At 39.1% G+C, this 19,672-nt stretch overlaps 1 protein-coding gene across 14 annotated transcripts in view; it reads left to right on the plus strand.

The window, feature by feature from the left end:
• CCDC148 (coiled-coil domain containing 148) overlaps window positions 1-19,672 on the plus strand; it is a 315,736-nt gene that overhangs the window by 268,795 nt on the left and 27,269 nt on the right. The gene's annotated exons all lie outside the window — the stretch shown is intronic.

Here is a 19,672-nt window from a genome sequence, read left to right on the forward strand (position 1 = left end):
GTAGATCTCTAAGAACTTGCTTTATGAATCTGGGTGCTCCTGTCTTGGGTGCATATATATTTAGGATAGCTCACTCTTCTTGTTGCTTGGATACTTTTACCATTATGTAATGCCCTTTTTTGTCTTTTTTGATCTTTGTTGGTTTAAAGTCTATTTTATCAGAGACTAGGATCGCAACCCCTGCTTTTTTTTTGCTTTCCATTTGCTTGGTAAATATTCCTCCATCCCTTTATTTCGAGCCTATGTGTGTCTTTGCACGTGAGATGGGTCTTTGAATAGAGCACACCAGTGGGTCGTGACTCTTTATCCAATTTGCCAGTCTGTGTCTTTTAATTGGGGCATTTAGCCTATTTATATTTAAGGTAAATATTGTTATGTGTGAATTTGATCCTGTCATTGTGATGCTAGCTGGTTATTTTGCCCGTTAGTTGATGCAGTTTCTTCATAGTGTTGATGGTCTACAATTTGGCATGTTTTTGCAGTGGCTGGTACTGGTTTTTTCTTTCTGTATTTAGTGCTTCCTTCAGGAGCTCTTGTAAGGCAGGACTGGTGGTGACAAAATCTCTCAGCATTTGCTTGTCTGTAAAGGATTTTATTTCTCCTTCGCTTATGAAGCTTAGTGTGGCTGGATATGAAATTCTGGGTTACAGCCCACTTGATCATGGTGGCTAAGCTTTTTGATGTGCTGCTGGATTCGATTTGCCAGTATTTTATTGAGGATTTTTGCATCAATGTTCATCAAGGATATTGGCCTAAAATTCTCTTTTTTGGTTGTGTCTCTGCCCGGCTTTGGTATCAGGATGATGCTGGCCTCATAAAATGAGTTAGGGAGGATTCCCTCTTTTTCTATCGATTGGAATAGTTTCAGAAGGAATGGTACCAGCTCCTCCTTGTACTTCTCGTAGAATTCAGCTGTGAATCCATCTGGTCCTGGACTCTTTTTGGTTGGTAAGCTATTGATTATTGCCACAATTTCAGAGCCTGTTATTGGTCTATTCAGAGATTCAACTTCTTCCTGGTTTAATCTTGGGAGGGTGTATGTGCTGAGTAATTTATCCATTTCTTCTAGATTTTCTAGTTTATTTGCGTAGAGGTGTTTGTAGTATTCTCTGATGGTAGATTGTATTTCTGTGGGATCGGTGGTGATATCCCCTTTTTCATTTTTTATTGCATCTATTTGATTCTTCTCTCTTTTCTTCTTTGTTAGTCTTGCTAGCAGTCTATCAATTTTGTTGATCTTTTCAAAAAACCAGCTCCTGGATTCATTAATTTTTTTGAAGGGTTTTTTGTGTCTCTATTTCCTTCATTTCTGCTCTGATTTTAGTTATTTCTTGCCTTCTGCTAGCTTTTGAATGTGTTTGCTCTTGCTTTTCTAGTTCTTTTAATTGTGATGTTATGGTGTCAATTTTGGATCTTTCCTGCTTTCTCTTGTGGGCATTTAGTGCTATAAATTTCCCTCTACACACTGCTTTGAATGTGTCCCAGAGATTCTGGTATGTTGTGTCTTTGTTCTCGTTGGTTTCAAAGAACATCTTTATTTCTGCCTTCATTTCGTTATGTACCCAGTAGTCATTCAGGAGCAGGTTGTTCAGTTTCCATGTAGTTGAGCGGTTTTGAGTGAGTTTCTTAATCCTGAGTTCTAGTTTGATTACACTGTGGTCTGAGAGACAGTTTGTTATAATTTCTGTTCTTTTACATATGCTGAGGAGTACTTTACTTCCAACTATGTGGTCAATTTTGGAATAGGTGTGGTGTGGTGCTGAAAAGAATGTACATTCTGTTGATTTGGGGTGGAGAGTTCTGTAGATGTCTATTAGGTCCGCTTGGTGCAGAGCTGAGTTCAATTCCTGGATATCTTTGTTAACTTTCTGTCTCGTTGATCTGTCTAATGTTGACAGTGGGGTGTTAAAGTCTCCCATTATTATTGTGTGGAAGTCTAAGTCTCTTTGTAGGTCTCTAAGGACTTGCTTTATGAATCTGGGTGCTCCTATATTGGGTGCATATATATTTAGGATAGTTAGATCTTCTTGTTGAATGGATCCCTTTACCATTATGTAATGGCCTTCTTTGTCTCTTTTGATCTTTGTTGGCTTAAAGTCTGTTTTATCAGAGACTAAGATTGCAACCCCTGCCTTATTTTGTTTTCCATTTGCTTGATAGATCTTCCTCCATCCCTTTATTTTGAGCCTATGTGTGTCTCTGCACATGAATGGATTTCCTGAATACAGCACACTGATAGGTCTTGACTCTTTATCCAATTTGCCAGTCCATGTCTTTTAATTGGAGCATTTAGCCCATTTATATTTAAGGTTAGTATTATTATGTGTGAATTTGATCCTGTCATTGCGATGTTAGCTGGTTATTTTGCTCATTAGTTGATGCAATTTCTTCCTAGCCTCGATGGTCTTTACAATTTGGCATGTTTTTGCAATGGCTGCTACCGGTTATTCTTTCCATGTTTAGTGCTTCCTTCAGGAGCTCTTTTAGGGCAGGCCTGGTGGTGACAAAATCTCTCAGCATTTGCTTGTCTGTAAAGTAGTTTATTTCTCCTTCACTTATGAAGATTAGTTTGGCTGGATATGAAATTCTGGGTTGAAAATTCTTTTCTTTAAGAATGTTGAATATTGGCCCCCACTCTCTTCTGGCTTGTAGAGTTTCTGCTGAGAGATCAGCTGTTAGTCTGATGGGCTTCCCTTTGTGGTTAGGTAATCCGACCTTTCTCTTTGGTTGCCCTTAACATCTTTTCCTTCATTTCAACTTTGGTGAATCTGACAATTATGTGTCTTGGAGTTGCTCTTCTCAAGGAGTATCTTTGTGGCATTCTCTGTATTTCCTGAATGTGAATGTTGGCCTGCCTTGCTAGATTGGGGAATTTCTCCTGGATAATATCCTGCAGAGTGTTTTCCAACTTGGTTCCATTCTCCCCGTCACTTTCAGGTACACCGATCAGATGTAGATTTGGTCTTTTCACATAGTCCCATATTTCTTGGAGGCTTTGTTTGTTTCTTTTTATTCTTTTTTCTCTGAACTTCTCTTCTCGCTTCATTTCATTCATTTCATCTTCCATCGCTCATACCCTTTCTTCCAGTTGATCGCACTGGCTACTGAGGCTTGTGCATTTGTCACGTAGTTCTCGTGCTGTGGCTTTCAGCTCCATCAGGTCCTTTAAGGACTTTTGTGCATTGTTTATTCTAGTTAGCCATTCGTCTAATTTTTTTTCAAGGTTTTTAACTTATTTGCCATTGGTTTGAACTTTCTCCTTTAGCTCAGAGTAGTTTGATCTTCTGAAGCCATCTTCTCTCACCTCGTCAAAGTCATTCTCCATCCGAGCTTTGTTCCGTTGCTGGTGAGGAGCTGTGTTCCTTTGGAGGAGGAGAGGTGCTCTGATTTTTATAGTTTCCAGTTTTTCTTCTCTGTTTTTTCCCCATCTTTGTGGTTTTATCTACCTTTGGTCTTTGATGATGGTGATGTACAGATGGGGTTTTGGTGTGGATGTCCTTTCTGTTTGTTAGTTTTCCTTCTAACTGTCAGGACCCTCAGCTGCAGGTCTGTTGGAGTTTGTTGGAGGTCCACTCCACACCCTGTTTGCCTGGGTATCAGCAGCGGTGGCTGCAGAACAGCGGATATTGGTGAACTGCAAATGCTGCCACCTGATCATTCCTCTGGAAGTTTTATCTCAGAGGAGCACTTGGCTGTGTGAGGTGTCAGTCCGCCCCTACTGGGAAGTGCCTCCCAGTTAGGCTACTCCAGGGTCAGGGACCCACTTGGGGAGGCAATCTGCCCACTCTCAGATCTCCAGCTGCGTGCTGGGAGAACCACTACTCTCTTCAAAGCTGTCAGACAGGGACATTTAAGTCTGTAGAGGTTACTGCTGCCTTTTGTCTGTGCCCTGCCCCCAGAGGTAGAGTCTACAGAGGCAGGCAGGCAGGCCTCCTTGAGCTGTGGTGGGCTCCACCCACTATGAGCTTCCCAGCAGCTTTGTTTACCTACTCAAGCCTGGGCAATGGCGGGCGCCCCTCCCTCAGCCTTGGGGCTGCCTTGCAGTTTGATCTCAGACTGCTGTGCTAGCAATGAGCGAGGCTCCGTGAGCATAGGACGCTCTGAGCCAGGTGCAGGATATAATCTCCTAATGTGCTGTTTGTTAAGCCCGTTGGAAAAGCACAGTATTAGAGTGGGAGTGACCTGATTTTCCAGGTGCCGTCTGTCACCCCTTTCTTTGACTAGGAAAGGGAATTCCCTGACCCCTTGCGCTTCCCAGGTGAGACGATGCCTCGCCCTGCTTCAGCTCATGCATGGTGCGCTGCACCCACTGTCCTGCACCCACTGTCAGGCACTCCCCAGTGAGATGAACCCAGTGCCTCAGTTGGAAATGCAGAAATCACCAGTTTTCTGTATCGCTCACGCTGGGAGCTGTAGACTGGAGGTGTTCCTATTCGGCCATCTTGGCTCCACCCCCTCCTCTACTTCTTACACAGTTAATGGACTTCCTTAGGAAGAAACAATGTCCTGCGGGATACTATGGATACACAGTTGGCCCAAAAACAGTGTATAGTGAAAGAAAATCCAATTATTTTTTCTGTCCTTTCCATGATGGAAAGTGTGCAATAAAATATTGGAACTGGCTAAAATTGGCTGATTCCCTTGGGGTATCATACCATGTTAAGGACTCACAGGTACAGTAGTCAGATTAGCCTTGATAAAAGCAACTGACATGGTTGAGCAGTCCATATCTCCTATTCCCCATCACTAGGAGCATTTTATCATAAGAGCAAGTGGCAGGTTGCTGGGGAAGACTGATACACACATAGTAGGCCATGACTCCCACCTACTTCTTTAAAATCACCTCCATACAATACGTGTGCACTCTGGACTAATTCCAACAATGGGGGGACTTATTTTCACAGATCCTCCAATCTTATTCCTTCAATGTCCCTAACTTACTGACCAAACCATTAGCTACTGCCCACAAAATGTTATTAATCCATCTTTTATTCATCTATTAAAAAATATTTGCTGAGTACCTAATATGAGCCAGTCACTAATTCTTTACATCAGGTAAAGTGAACATGGAAATCATCCTATTGAAATTACATTTGCATGGTAGATTTCCCTCCTCCATCCCCTTTCAGGGACGTCTCTGAGCAGTGCCATCAATCCCAGCACTCCACTTCTGTCTGGACCAGTGCATGTGTAGATCCAGCTGTAAAACTGGCTCATTTTTTCCTCTCTCCAGAGGGTGCCTTAGGGGCTGTGGGTGTGGGTTGAAGGGATGCTGCTGTGGCAGGAGTGGCATGCTGAGTGGGAGCTGCCTGTCTGTGTAAATTACCTGAGTCTTCAGGCACATTCCACATTCGTTTAATGAGTTGGTACTGCTTAGGCACTCCTAGAAGCATCTGGTGGCTCAGATGACACCCAACTCATTGGAATAGCTATGAGTCTCGTTGTTACCTGGTATCTTAAGGTCAGGAGCCAAACTCTTGTTTATGAAATGGAGGTTAAAAAAATACATACCTCATATGGTTCTTGTGAGGAATAAACACACTAAAACATGGAAAACACTTACTACAATGCCTACCACATGTATCTGCTTGACAAATGATTGTTATCGTAATGATCACCAGGGTCCAATAGTGATTCAAGAGCTAGATCTTAAAAGAAAAATTACAACTTGCAAAGAAGGCATGATTGTGCTGCAGAACCCTGAGGGTATCTACTGTGTGAGAATCTATAAAGGTTTTGACATGCTCTATAAAACATTCTAGTCACCCAGAATACACCAGGGCACCAGGTGTATTCTGCATCAAGGACAAGTGGCATTGCCATCTGCATCATGGCCTGGACAAGCTGGACAGCTTTCTCTTGTTCTCACCTGTGTTCATACTGTTAGCTGTTCAGGTCACTCACTAAACTGACTGGAGAGGCATTCCCAAAAGCTGATTTTGTTACCTTCCAGACCTACAAAGAATCGTCTGGTATTATGATTGTCTTTTTTTAATGTGGAGTAAGAAAATCTGTGTTAAAATCCCTATCTTACCACTTCCTACCTCTATGACCTTAGTCAAGTTACCTATGTCTCTGAACACACCTAAATGGTTGTTAGCAGAATTAAAGGAAATGATGTATATAAAGCACCCGGAGTACAATACACACTGTTATATTCATTTCTCTCTACACCCTCCTCCTTATCTACAATGTTTAGCCAGCTGTCTCTGGGGCTTTGCCATATGGATGTCTCCCTGGCACTTCACATTTTCCATGCCTCAGATAGAGATATTCATCACTCTCTCCACCCTGTTCTTCCTCCAGTGTTCCTTTTTCTGTAAATGACAACAGGATGTACTCACTGCCCAATCACAAGCCCAGGGTGACTCTTCTCTCTCTTAGTCCCCACTCCTACAGCCAAGGGCTTATTAAATTCTGTGAATTTGCCTTTTGAATATCAATATCCTTTGCTGTCACCCTGATAGGGCCACCATCCTCTCTCACCTGAATTGCAGCCACAACACCTCATTACTTCAGCCTTGCCGCAAAGCAAACACAGCTAGTCATGTCATTCAGATACTGAAAACCCTTCTGTGGTTTTTCTTCACACTTTGGGTAAAGTTCAGATGCCTTAATGTTGCCCATGGGATGCCCATGGCTGGACTCTGCTTAGCTCTTTAATCTCTCACTGCACCCCTGCCCCTCCTACTCCTCTCCAGACTGCTGGACTCTGCCATTTCCTGGTAGATCCACTGGGTCTTCAGATGGATGTTTCTTCTACTGGGAACATTCCTGTGGCTGACTACATTCCTGTGTTCTTCATGTCTCTGCACAAATGTGACTTCCTCAGTGAGACCTTCTTTGGCCTCTTGTTGAAGTTAGGTCTTCTTGGTATATGTTTTCATGATGCCTGTTGAGATTAATTTGGACAGAGTCAAGAATTTTGACAGGGTGTGGAGAGGATGGTTTTTCTCTGCTTCATAATTTCTGGAGTTTGAGCTTGGAGGACTTGAATGGCTGGGGAGGGGAATAGTCTGATGACTTCTTTCATCTGGGCTGAGATGACTAGAAAGCTGGGGGTAGCTGGGAACTGTCATCTGGAGCCTTGCATGGTCTCTCCGTGAAGCTTGGCTTCTTCAAAGCGTAGTGGCCTCAGAGGAGCCAGACTTCCTATATAATGCCTCTGAGCTCCAGGAGATTGTCTTCCAACAAAAAAAGGCAGAAGCCTTATAGCTTTCATGACTTAGTCTTGGAAATCACATAGTGTTATTTCTGTTTTATTCACTGATCAGAGTAATTATGAGGCCCATCGAGATTCAAGTAGAAGGCATTTAGATCCAAACTCTCAATAGGGGGTGTATCAAATAATTTGTGATCCTATTTGAAAACCACCATAATGCCCTTTTCCTGTACAGTCTTAACACTCATTTCGTATTGTAATTACTTGTTAAATTTTTATCTTCTCCAGTAAACTCCAGTAAATTCTACGGAAATGGAATTTGCGTCTGTCTTCACCATCCTACCTTTGTATCTGGCACATTGTAGGAAACTCAATCTCAATAAATATTCATTGAGTAGAGGAATCTAACTAGAATAAACCACTACTAGACAAGTGGTAGGGCCTGATTTGTTAGAGTTGAATGAGTCACACTTGTTTTAGTTCTGTTTAAACTAGAGGAATAAGGAATTATCTCTTGGTTATTTATGTTTGCCTTTTTGTTCTAAACAAAGGAAAGAGTACCATCTCAAAATTGTCAAGCCTGAGTATTAAAGATCATAAATCTTAAAAGTCATCTAGTTTAATGGTTTTAGTGTTTAAATCTCTTCCACTTCTCTACTAAGTGTTCCTACATTTCATACATCCTAGGTACATACGCATCTCCTGATGTTGAACTTGCTATCTTTGAGGGCAGTATATTTCATATTTCATCTTTTGATAGCTATAGAATTTTTTTCTTTTCCTTTTTTTAATTCCTTTATTTTTTATAGGAATTATAAGCTCAGATCTGTCTCTTGTACACATTGGTCCTCCTTTTATTGTTTGAGACCATGTGAAACAAATGTAAATCTTTCTCCTAACAAACTTTTAATATTGAGGATATTGTCTCTTTCTTTTTCCCCATATCTGTCTCCATCCCTATAAGGTCTTTCTTTTGTGAATTCTTTTTGGAGGGAGTATGCTCTCAACTCATTTGCCATTTATAGTGGAGGAGGGTTTAGGAGGAAAATCCTCATTGGCCAGAGGACACCACCGTGATGATGCCCACACATCATGGTTCAGGATCACTATGGCAGTATTGTTAAAGGATATAAATTATTGCAAATAAAGCTTATTGCTTAGGAAGTTATTTGTATCAGTATCTAATATACATTTATTTAAATAAGACAAATTCATATCTGAAAGCAAATCCATTTTATTGCACAGATATATTAACATGAGATTGATCTGTCAAGGTAAAGGCCTCAAAGCAGACAGTGGGTAAGGTGGCTTCACTTGCAGAAGGGAGCAAATAAGACAATGTTCTCCAACTCTAAGTAGATGCTGGACTAACAGACCAAGGTTCCCGTTACCATTACCTTCATTATGACTCCAATCACGCTGATTACAAACTTGAAGCAAGCCTCCCTACTTACAGCAGCTCATGGACTTCTTTAATCTTGGAGGTCTCAGAGGACTCTCCTGCTCTCTGCTGAATGGCTTAAGAGTATAGTGCTGCTCAGATCTGTCACACCATCTAAGAGAGCCCCTTTCCTTCACCAAAGTTAAGCTAGGTAGCTAAAGGGCAGCCAACACAAAGATTCAATTTTAAGTTTTCCCTTTTGTTCTCTGGGTTAGTCCATATCTGGCCTTCTGCCTGTTTTTTGTATTGCCTGCAAGCTAAGAATATGTTTTTGCATGTTTAAATGGTCAAAAAAAGAAGATAAAAAAAGAATTTGTGTTGTGTAGAAATTATATGAAATTAAAATTTCCATGTCCATAAGTAAAGTTTTATTGGAACAGAGCCAAGCTTATTTGTTTGTCTCTGGCTGCTTTCGTGTTCTGCTGTGACAGAGTTGAATAGATGCTAACAGAGACTGTATGGCCTGCAGGCCTGAAATATTTATTATTTGGCACCCTTTCCACAAAATGTGTACTGACCCCAGGTCTAGCAGGATGGTGGAAGAAGCGGGGAACATTAGTATTGCTGCTTAAAAGCAAAATATTCTTACATACTTGGGTTCTATCGCGCCTTTAGAAAAACTGAACTGAAATGAAGGAAAGCTGAGAAAACTTGACATTCTATTAAACCTAAGACACCATTCTCATCTGATTGCATTCCTTTCTGCCTATTCACTTCCACAGTATAACACTCAGAGCCTTATGTATGGTCTGACCCTTCTGCTAAAACAGAGCAAACTTATAAGCTTCTTTCCCCAAGACACATACATTAATTTTGCCCAAAGTGGGAAAATGTTTGTGCATATGTGTATGGAACACTTTAAAAAATTCATATGGAACAATGATAATATTTTTCTTTCTCTCCCACCTTTTTCTCTAAATTTTAATTATTGATAAAATTTCAAGCGAAGGAAGAGTTATAAGAATAGTGTGAATAATTTCTACCCAGTTTTACTAATTTTTAATATTTTGCCCGATTTGCTTCATCATTTGTACTCTCTCTCTCTCCACACACACACTTTGTTATGCCATATGCCATTTGAAAGAAAGTTGCAGACATCATGACACTTTATCACTACGCTGACATGAATTAACTGAGAATAAGGACAATTACCTACTTAACCACGATACCATTGTGATACCTAAGAAAATCAATGGTAATTCCATAATATCAATCAGTATCTAGCCATATTCAAATTTCCCCAATTGTCATAAGAATGTTTTTTTAACCCCTCCCAAGTAAGATAATAAAACCACATGAGGAAAGAAAACTATTTTAAGTAACTTTTGAAAACTCTGGGCCAGGCTTGGTGGCTCACACCTGTAATCCCAGCACTTTAGGAAGCTGAGATGGGTGGATTGCTTACGTTCAGGAGTTCCAGAGCAGCCTGGGCAAAATGGTGAAACCCCGTGTCTATAAAAAATACAAAAACATTAGCCAGAGTTGGTGGCGGATAGCTGTACTTCCAGCTACTCAGGAGGCTGAGGTGGGAGGGTCACTTGAGCCTGGGATGTGGAGGTTGCAGTGAGCCAAGATCATAATACTGCACTCCAGCCTGAGTGACAGAGTGAGACCCTGTCTCCAAAAAAAAAATAGTAACGAATAAAAGAAAACAGTAATCTGTATATGTTATTTGGATATATTCTTAGGGAAAAAGTACTGGAAAGAAATCCTAAACTTGACTCGTTAGGTTTATTATTAATGGTAACACTGGTATTGAGACTTCGAAATATTTTAAATTTGCAGTAGAATAAAACATATAAATTGACGTATTAATATTAACAGGACTAGGACTCAGTGTAAAAGAAAAATACCAATATTAAATGAAAATTTCAAAACGGTGATATTAAATATAAAATGAAAATATAAATAAGAACTTACAATTTTTAAGTAAATTTTTCTCTCTCTAGAAAGCATCACAGTAAGGGCCTAGAAACAATGACACTCCAGTGGCAATGAGCATACCTAGTATCTAGATATTGATTTCCAGACATTAATTCCCACCTGAAGGAACCACGGCTAATTGGGAAACAAATGGCTGATTCCAGGTCTGGGGCAGGGAAATTATAGGGTGAGTTTAGGCTATTTTATTGTGTCAGCTAATAAATGCTGAAGAAATGATAGATTTAGAAAATAACATTTTTTATTTCCTAATGTAATAATTCTAGATCATCAATGGATGGTGAAACTTTTAGGTAAAGAATTTTTCAGAAAATTGGACATTTACATAGAACCAAGTATAACTCTATGAATTATTAAATTAAAAGGGAAAAAGTATGCCTTTACAATGGAGAGAGCTGGCTATCACTACCTTAACCAAGTGTACTGATTTAGCATCACTAATAGTGAGGCAACCTGACAGTGTGCCTCATGATGGTATAATATGAAGTACATCACCCTGGTGCCAAAATATTTTACCTGAAGCCAATCAATTTCTTAGTCAATGAGTTGGCAAATTTTATTTGGAAAGAGTTAGATCATAATTATTTTAGGGTGCATGGGCCATCCCGTCTCTGTCACAACTTCTCAGCTCTGTCAATATATAAGCAAATGGGTATGGCTATGTACCAATAAAACTTTATTTATAAAAATAAGCGGTAGATTGGATTTGGTCCCAGGGTGATAGTGTGTCAACCCCTGTTTAAGACCCAACTTACTGTTTACAGGAAATTCAGGGGAAAGAGGAACCAAAGTAAATAACTGGATATCAAGAGGAAATAATCAGACAAATCAAAAATGAGGAACATCCTACAAGACTTTAAATTAAACAGCATTCCTTAAGTGCTTCAAAAAACTTAATATTACGGGAAAAAATGGGTCTGTTCAGACTAAAATAAACCAGTGAGATGTAAAAACCAATTTCAGGGCATGAACCTAGATAATGATCATCTTTTTTAAACATGCGCCACTAAACTCTGTGTCGCCAGCCCTGTCCTTGTGCAGCTGATTTTTTTTGGACCAGAGTGCAGAATCTTACTTTATCCTGTCCCTGCCATCACAATGATCTGTGATCACTACCACAATGACTAGTTTGAATGTGTCTCAACCCTCTTGAGCTGCTTTTCAAAGCCTCATGATATAAAATCAATGCCATTTCACCTGAACATTTGATTAAAATCATTAAGAAAGCAAGTTTATGGAGAGAGGCAGAAAAATAGATATTTATGCTTTAAGCACCAATCTTTAATTATCATGAGACAAAAGTGGATGATTTATATCATTTGACCCTTTTTATTTTCAAAGAAAAATAAAAATTTGCTTGTTCGCAATAATGATCTAAGCAGATAACTATATTTTTACTAATAATTGTCATAAAGTGACCTTCATTATTCACCTATAATTTCCTGAGACAGGTCTTTGAGTTAAAATGACTCCAAGTTAAAATAAAATGGAGTTTTATTTTAGAAACTAGCATCTAGAAGCACCTAAAGTCTGTTATAGAAAAGTAAATAACTTATAAGCTGAAAACTGGTTTTAAATTAATATCAAAGACCAGACGTGGTGGCTCACACCTGTAATCCCAGCACTTTGGGAGGCCAAGGTGGGTCGATCTTCTGATGTCAGGAGTTTGAGACCAGCCTGGCCAACGTGGTGAAACCCTGTCTCTACTTAAAATACAAAAATTATCCAGGGGTGGTGGCGGGTGCCTATAATCCCAGCTACTTGGAGGCCAAGGCAGGAGAGTCACTTGAACCTGGGAGGCAGAGGTTGCAGTGAGCCGAGACGGTGCCACTACCCTCCAGCCTGGGCAACAGAGTGAGACTTTGTCTCAAAAGAATATATAAATAAAAATTAAAATTAAAAAAAAAGCAATATCAAAATGTCTTCATTAAAACTATAAGAAAATTATTTTCCAAGTTTAAAGTATCATACACCTTAGAGCAGATGAATAAAACCAAGTAAAATCTCTTATAAACCAAGACATGTTTTCTTAATTCATACCTTGCTGCCATGACACTCTTCTGTTCTCCTTGTCAAGCCTATACATAACTTTCAAGCAGATCCCTTTATGCTTAACTAATCTTTACTGGTCCCAAGGTCCCTGCCTCTGGTTTTTCACTCTTGTTTTGGTATCCTCCCTTAAAAAGTCATCTTTCTGAGAACAAAGCTGTTTCAGAATCAAGGTTTGTTTGATTTCCCTCATCATAACAGAAGTCTTCTCCTGCTTTTGTTCCTTAGGGGAGATGTTCTTGAACTTTACAATAGCTTTTCAGCTCTGTTTAACAAAGAGATAAAATTTGTGCTGCTGGTAACATACAGAATCTAACTTAAGATAAATTTAAACTCAGTTCACTGTTTCTGATTTTTCTATCCTACAAACCATGCTTACAGGATGATAATTCCAAAAATTATTTCCAACCTGGAAAAAAAGAAGACCTTGAAGCTATTTCAAGTATTCTCTGAAGATATCAGCCAAAAAGTCCAATGAAATCCCAGGCATCATTAGGAAAGAAAACAAAGGCGTGAAATGACATGCGTGTGAAATCATCATGAATTTGCATTTGGGAAACTTCATGATTCCTGGCATGATTCAGAAAATGATGAATATAATGGCCATGAAATTGGGCCATTCTTCAACTTCAAAGGCTCAGAGTTGATAGACTGGCCTCTAGTCTGAGAACACAGTGATACTATTATTTAAAATCCACCAACTTATTTGGTTTACACATTTAATAATTATTATTGAGTGTCTACTACCTTGGGATACAATGATGGACAAAAATGACACTGTCCCTGTTTTCAAGAACCTGAAAGCCTAGTGAGAGATTCAGATGTCCTGGGGAAGGCAAGCACAAAGTGCTATGGACACACATGGAAGTAGCACTTAAACCAGGTAGGGGGTGCCAGGGATGAGTTAGGTGTTTTCTTAGTAGAAAGAAAGGCCTTCCAGAAATAGGAAATGTCCTCCTGCCAAATCTCCATGAGGAACTGAAAGTAATTTAGTAATTTACTATAGTTGAAGCATTTGGAGTAGGTTGGGCAGAGGTTGTGGTGAGAGAAAAGATTAAATAGATAAGTAGAAGCCAAATTACAAAAGTCCCTGGAAGCCTTAAATATTGTAGAGCATGAATAGGGTTAATTCTGACTTTTGAATTAATTGATTAATTCATTAGAATTAATTGCATTAACCAGTTAATGAATGCATTTAGTGGTTTTTACCTTTTCTATTCCAAAAAATTATAATATATACCCAGAAATTTAGCAAATTCCAGGATACTGGAAGAAACTTGTATAGAAACTGTATCTATCATTAGAGTGGCAATAAAAAATAGGGAAGTAATTACCTGGAGGTTGCACATAAATTATGCATAGTAGGTTAATACATAAATTGGTTCAAAATGAGATTAGACAAACACAAGGACCTCATGAAGTATTAGTGGAAGTTGTTTATTAGAGGCTCTCTTACGCTCTTCAGCAAAATAACTTCAGTGACTTTATCAGAAACGAGCTTTTAGACAGGATGTTTCTTTGGTCAGATTTGGTATCATGTGTCTTAGGTATTTATATCCTTATCCCTTAACCATACACGTACTCTACTTGGGGTAACCTTAGTAAATAAGATCTTCAATTAAGCTTAGAACTTTGTAGGATATTAGAAAGCCAGAGTCCATATCTGTTTGTGGGGACAACTCAGACATCCCATCTTCCATTGACTATATTTTTGAGTGACTTTTTCGTAATTAGACTCTCTACCTTCAAATTCAGCTTCTGTGGGATCATTGATTAAAATGTTGATTAAAAACAACTTTAGGAGAAATAAAACCTTCAGATAATTTTCTCTTATTGAATTCTACAGTTCTTTCGATGAAGTGCTGTAAGTTGAATCTCTCCTGACTTACCGTGAGTGGAAACAGAGAACAAAGACTTCTCTGTATAAAATTCCCAATCATTCTCCATGATCACGTTCAGTTCCCCATTAGCCTTATCAGTGCCACATAAAGAGTCTTACTTTCTTTTGGTTTTCCTGAATCCATTTTCTGATCTTTTAATAATGTTTGCTAACCTCCTGAATTCCCTCTTAAGGACTCGAGTATTGATTCTAAGACAGTTAATGATCTCACCTTCTAGTGTTTTAGTAGATACTAAGGTGGGCTTAAATTACAGATATTTTAATTTAAAGTTAGTCAATCAGAAGTAACTGCCCAGCTACTATCTAGTACATACAGATATGAACACATAAACACAAACACACAGATATAAACACATAAACACACAAGTGCAGAGTAGGGTATAGGAGACAATTTAGGTAAAAGAGCAGGGACTTTGAGCAGAGAAAAAGTAGATGTAAAATTTATATGAAAGAATTTCTGAAGATTTTAAAAAGGAGGGCCAGTGTGAACGTTATTCAGGTAAGTTATTTGATATATAGGTTGTGCTTCCACAGGCCTTGGCTTGAGACATGTTGGACCACATCGAAAGGAAAGCAGATTGGGGGCAGTGAGAAAGTTCTAAGTAAAGATGGGAAATTTGACCCATAACCATGGTGTACTTTTGTACTTTCCATCGTAATACTAAGTGGGCTGGATTCACAGCAAATAATGCACTGGTACATATTTAACAACTGGCTGGGGGTGGGAGGAGAGGGTTGGTTAAATCTTGATTTGCAGCACGTGCTGATTTCTGTGGTGTAAATATCCCACCGTAGCCTATTTCAAATTACCAACTTGATATTACTTAACACAGAGATGGGAAGAGATGTGCAGTGGCACACTCTCATATATTATTTCCGCCATACAGACTTAGTAGATATAAATTATCTCAAGAGCATAGATAATAGTAAAACATAGTAAAATAATTAAAAAGTGGTGAGTTTTTAGTATTTGTTACCTTTGTTTTTAATGTAATTGATTTTATGTAAATTTACGTAATTTAATAATGCCTGTGTTTAACGACTAGCTTGCAAAGGTCCCAAAATGTAACAATTGGCTCAGCCCCTCCAGCTAGTGTGAAGCAGCTCTGGCATATGACTGGGGTTTACAGGCACCTCAGCTGATGGAAGAAATCATGTGAGTAAGTCCCATGAGGAGCTAATTTTGATTCCCTATGGGTTGCTATGGAATTGCCTGTGTTACAGACCTGATGTGCTCTATCTGCTGTGCTGCCTCCCCTGATAAACTTTTCCAAAATTCAGAAGTGAGATCCTAAGCCTTCTGCACCCACTGGACACTCTGCACTTGTCCTGGCTTGTATGATCAGTTTGAAGAAAAGTGGGAGGCATCCTGAACACTTTGAAGTCTTGAGTAGAAGACTAAAGGAGCTGAGTGTGGAGGTGGTATTTCTATCTTGTCTTCTTGCAGGTTGCTGAAGACTCATGCAGATTGCTTTGGAAGCAGCATAACCATAGAAAACTGCCAGAATGTGCTGTCCATGCTCTTTTAAAAATGATTTCCTGAGTGGTCTGTGACCAGAGAGGGAGGCTCTGAGCTAGGGACAATGGGTACCTCTCAAAAATGGAGAAAATATTTTTGACAGGAGCCTTAATAATTCCACAAAGAAGGGGCGGGGAGTATTATCGTAAATTTTTAGCAAAAAGGCAAAACTTCACAGGGAACAAGAACAAACAGAATTACTTGGGGGTAAATGAATGTTAAACGATGATGAATTCCCAAGTATATGACTGAAGGATTCATAAGTTTAGTGTAGAAATTAGGACCATAAACTTAAAGGCCGAATGTTGGATATGCCTTCATATGAAATTGTCAAATTTAAGAGGCACATCATAAGACGATAATGTAAGCCAATGAATATATGGGGGGAAATGGAAAAGAGCAGGGGCAATCAACTGTGTCTGAGAGTGTGTAGAAAGTGGGAAAAGCATAAGATACATACCTCAAATACAGAGAATAAGCCAATAAAGCCAATGAACTGGAAATATCCTTCAGGAACAAAGAGCAGATAATTTCTCCAATGTAGGTCCATACGTAGGCATTGATGGCTAGAAGCTGGGGTAGGGAGGGTCTCAGATGGACCCAGGACCAGCATGGAGTGAATTGATCCCAGTGAGACAAGCAGAGACTGTAGCACATGCAGAACTATCAAAGTGAGCTCAGGAGTAACCAGCAGGTTATGGGACATGCACAATTTTCAGGGGCTTGTGGAAGGAACCAAAAAAGTGTGGATGAGCAGATAGGGGATGGGATGCTGGAAAGAGAATAACATAATAGTCAGAGGAGTTCAAGCACATGGGACCATTCAAAATAAAAAATCAAGTGAACTGTGGACCAGGCATTTCAATATATTACCTGCACAGGGCAGAAATAACAAAGCATAAAGCAATATCCAAGGGGCTGGTCACTACAACAATTTTCTATCTCGTTGTTGCTGGGTTTTCTATAGTTCCCATGCAGTGGACACCATTCCCAGGAAGGTAGTGGTTTCCAAACTTTAGAGAGCAAAAATGTCACCTGATGGGTAATATGAAAATGCAAATTCCAGAACCCTATCTCCAGAGAGCCTAGGGCAGGCCCAGGAATCCTCATTTTAAAAATAGGCATCCTTGAAGATTCCAATGCAGTTGGTCTACTCACCACTTTCTGAGAAATACAACAGTATAATTAATCCAGAGCCCCTGCTGGTGAGACAGGTCTAGAAACACCCTATTAAACAGGCACAGAGTTTCAGTAGTTCCATCTGGTGAGCAAATGCTGACGCCTGTGAGCGGCAAATTCATGGCCCAACTGTGACAATTAACTTGTTACAATTGCTTGGAAATATCTACTCCTTTTACTTGGTTTTGTCTCGTCTTTGATTTTTAATGTTGTTGTTTTACCTGTGTTTAATACTAAATATCAGTTCAAATCTTGCTTGGAAACAGGAGGGTAGAAATTTTTATTAAGTTTTTAAAAAATTGCCAACACCCTTCCTCATTTAATCAGAAGTGCAGAAAGTGAATGATGCTGTTTAAATATTAGTTGAGTAATAAGTTATGTTTATACTAAATGTCTTGATAGTGTTTCAGAGAATATCTTTAAAACTGTACATTTTTTTAAATCTTTTTTATATTTTTTATTATATTTTAAGTTCTAGGGTACATGTGCACAATGTGCAGGTTTGTTACATATGTATACGTGCGCCATGTTGGGGTGCTGCACCCATTAACTCATCATTTACATTAAGACACAGGAGGGGGAACATCACACACTGGGGCCTGTTGTGAGGTGGGAGGAGGGATAGCATTAGGAGATATACCTTATGTAAAATTGTAAATTTTTATGCAAATGGATTATTTTAAAAATATAAGGTACTTCATATACACCTAATAAGTATGTGTCTTTATCTGTTGTATTCCTATAAAGCCTTATATACTCCAATGTTCTTGCATTTATAATGTTTTATCAATTGAACAGGGAAAGTTCAAAAGTTTCCATCAACTACACCTAGAGAAGAATGCATCACTTTGTCAAAATATTGTGGCTTTTTTTATTCTTTGTAGCTCTTCCAAATCCCACAAACAAAGAAAGGATTATCATTACTATCTGAGTGTGTGTGGGCTTGAATGCGCTAAACGTTTCTAGAGGAGCAAGGCTTTTAGATGCTTAAAAAAAAAATACTATGAGCTTTTGGTGCACACTAATCAGGGTATTACTCCACAAGCCATACCCTTCTAGGACTTCCATAGCTGATGTTATGTTGCACCAGTCTCAGAATAGAGTCTTCCTGTGGTCCATGAGTGACAGTTGTCTTATTTGCAGAAAGGTTTGTCTCTGTTCACAATTATGCCAATTTCTGCATCAACACTTTTATGCATAGAATTGGGGCGGTGCAAACAAGACATTCTGCTGGAATTGAAGAATGCACATAAGACAGAAATGTTGATTGTGCCTGGCTAAACTGATACAATTATTTTCAAAGCCTAGAATCCAGGCACAAGATAGATTTGTTGATGTGATAGTCTTCAGGGAAACCAGAGACATGATATCAGAAAGATGTATATTCAAAAGGAGGCCTTAAGGAATATTCTTGTCTCTTGAAATAATAGGGAATCTGGCAGAGAGAAGTTGTGACGTCTGGGAAAGGATAATAAAGATTAAAATTTAGAGTCACTTGGAGAGAAAATGTGAGTTGCCTTTCATATATTGACAGGGTTGACAATATCTCTAAGAAATTATAATCTTTTGGACATAAGCTTATTGCTTTTAGAGAAAATAAAAAAGCCTTTTTTTTTTTTCTATTTAGACCGTGGGATTGCCAAGCAGCTTAGGTCAGAGCAAATAAACCTATCCTTAATGGGCAATATTGATACCACTTTGTCGGCTTAACTTGGAGTAAGTGGAATTTTCCCTTGGGTTTACTGTTTGGAGGTCATGGTTTGGCCCCATAAGAGTGCCAAGTCTGTTTATTTCCTGACCTCTATTACTGTGAAGTTCTCACGAAGGGAGAGAGCCCTTTTCCTAAGGAGTCTCTCCTGCTGCTGCTTTACTTTCTATGTAGAATGTGAACAAAGAGACACAACCACCTCTTGGTGTCCTTTGTTAGCTGTGTCTAGATGGCCAACGCTTGGCCATTGTAACCTTTATTAAAATAAAATTTCATAAAAGTTAGCTATCTGTTTTTCCTACACCATGATTTGCTTAGTAAACCCTGTCCTACTTCTCATTCAGCCTGTCTACCCTTCCCCAGCTGCTTTCCAAGTTTTAGATTTAATTATAATCCAGACATCCGACTAAAGTTTACAAATCGTGAGTTGTTGGAAGCCTGTTTTATTCTCTGGCCCACGACCCTCCTCTAGCAATTTCTCTGTTTCCTTTGAGAGAGACATCCAAACAGAGACCCATATGGACATCTCTAGCTTAATGTAGGAAAGGAAAAGACAGGGTTTCTTGAGGTTTATTTCTGTGCATACTTGAATAAAGCTGGCGAGAAGATATATACATGTTTCCTTTAAAAGAGGGGGCTATCTGTGATCTACATATTATTTGTAAGTTCATCTGAATCTCTGTCCAGTTTATTGCTTTATCTTTTCCAGTAAAGTTGGTCCCCTATTAATTTAATTTTACTATTTTTGACTTTATTGTCTGAGTGTTGGTGAA

Source organism: Symphalangus syndactylus, chromosome 9, assembly GCF_028878055.3.
Source record: "Symphalangus syndactylus isolate Jambi chromosome 9, NHGRI_mSymSyn1-v2.1_pri, whole genome shotgun sequence".
Classification (NCBI taxonomy): domain Eukaryota; kingdom Metazoa; phylum Chordata; class Mammalia; order Primates; family Hylobatidae; genus Symphalangus; species Symphalangus syndactylus.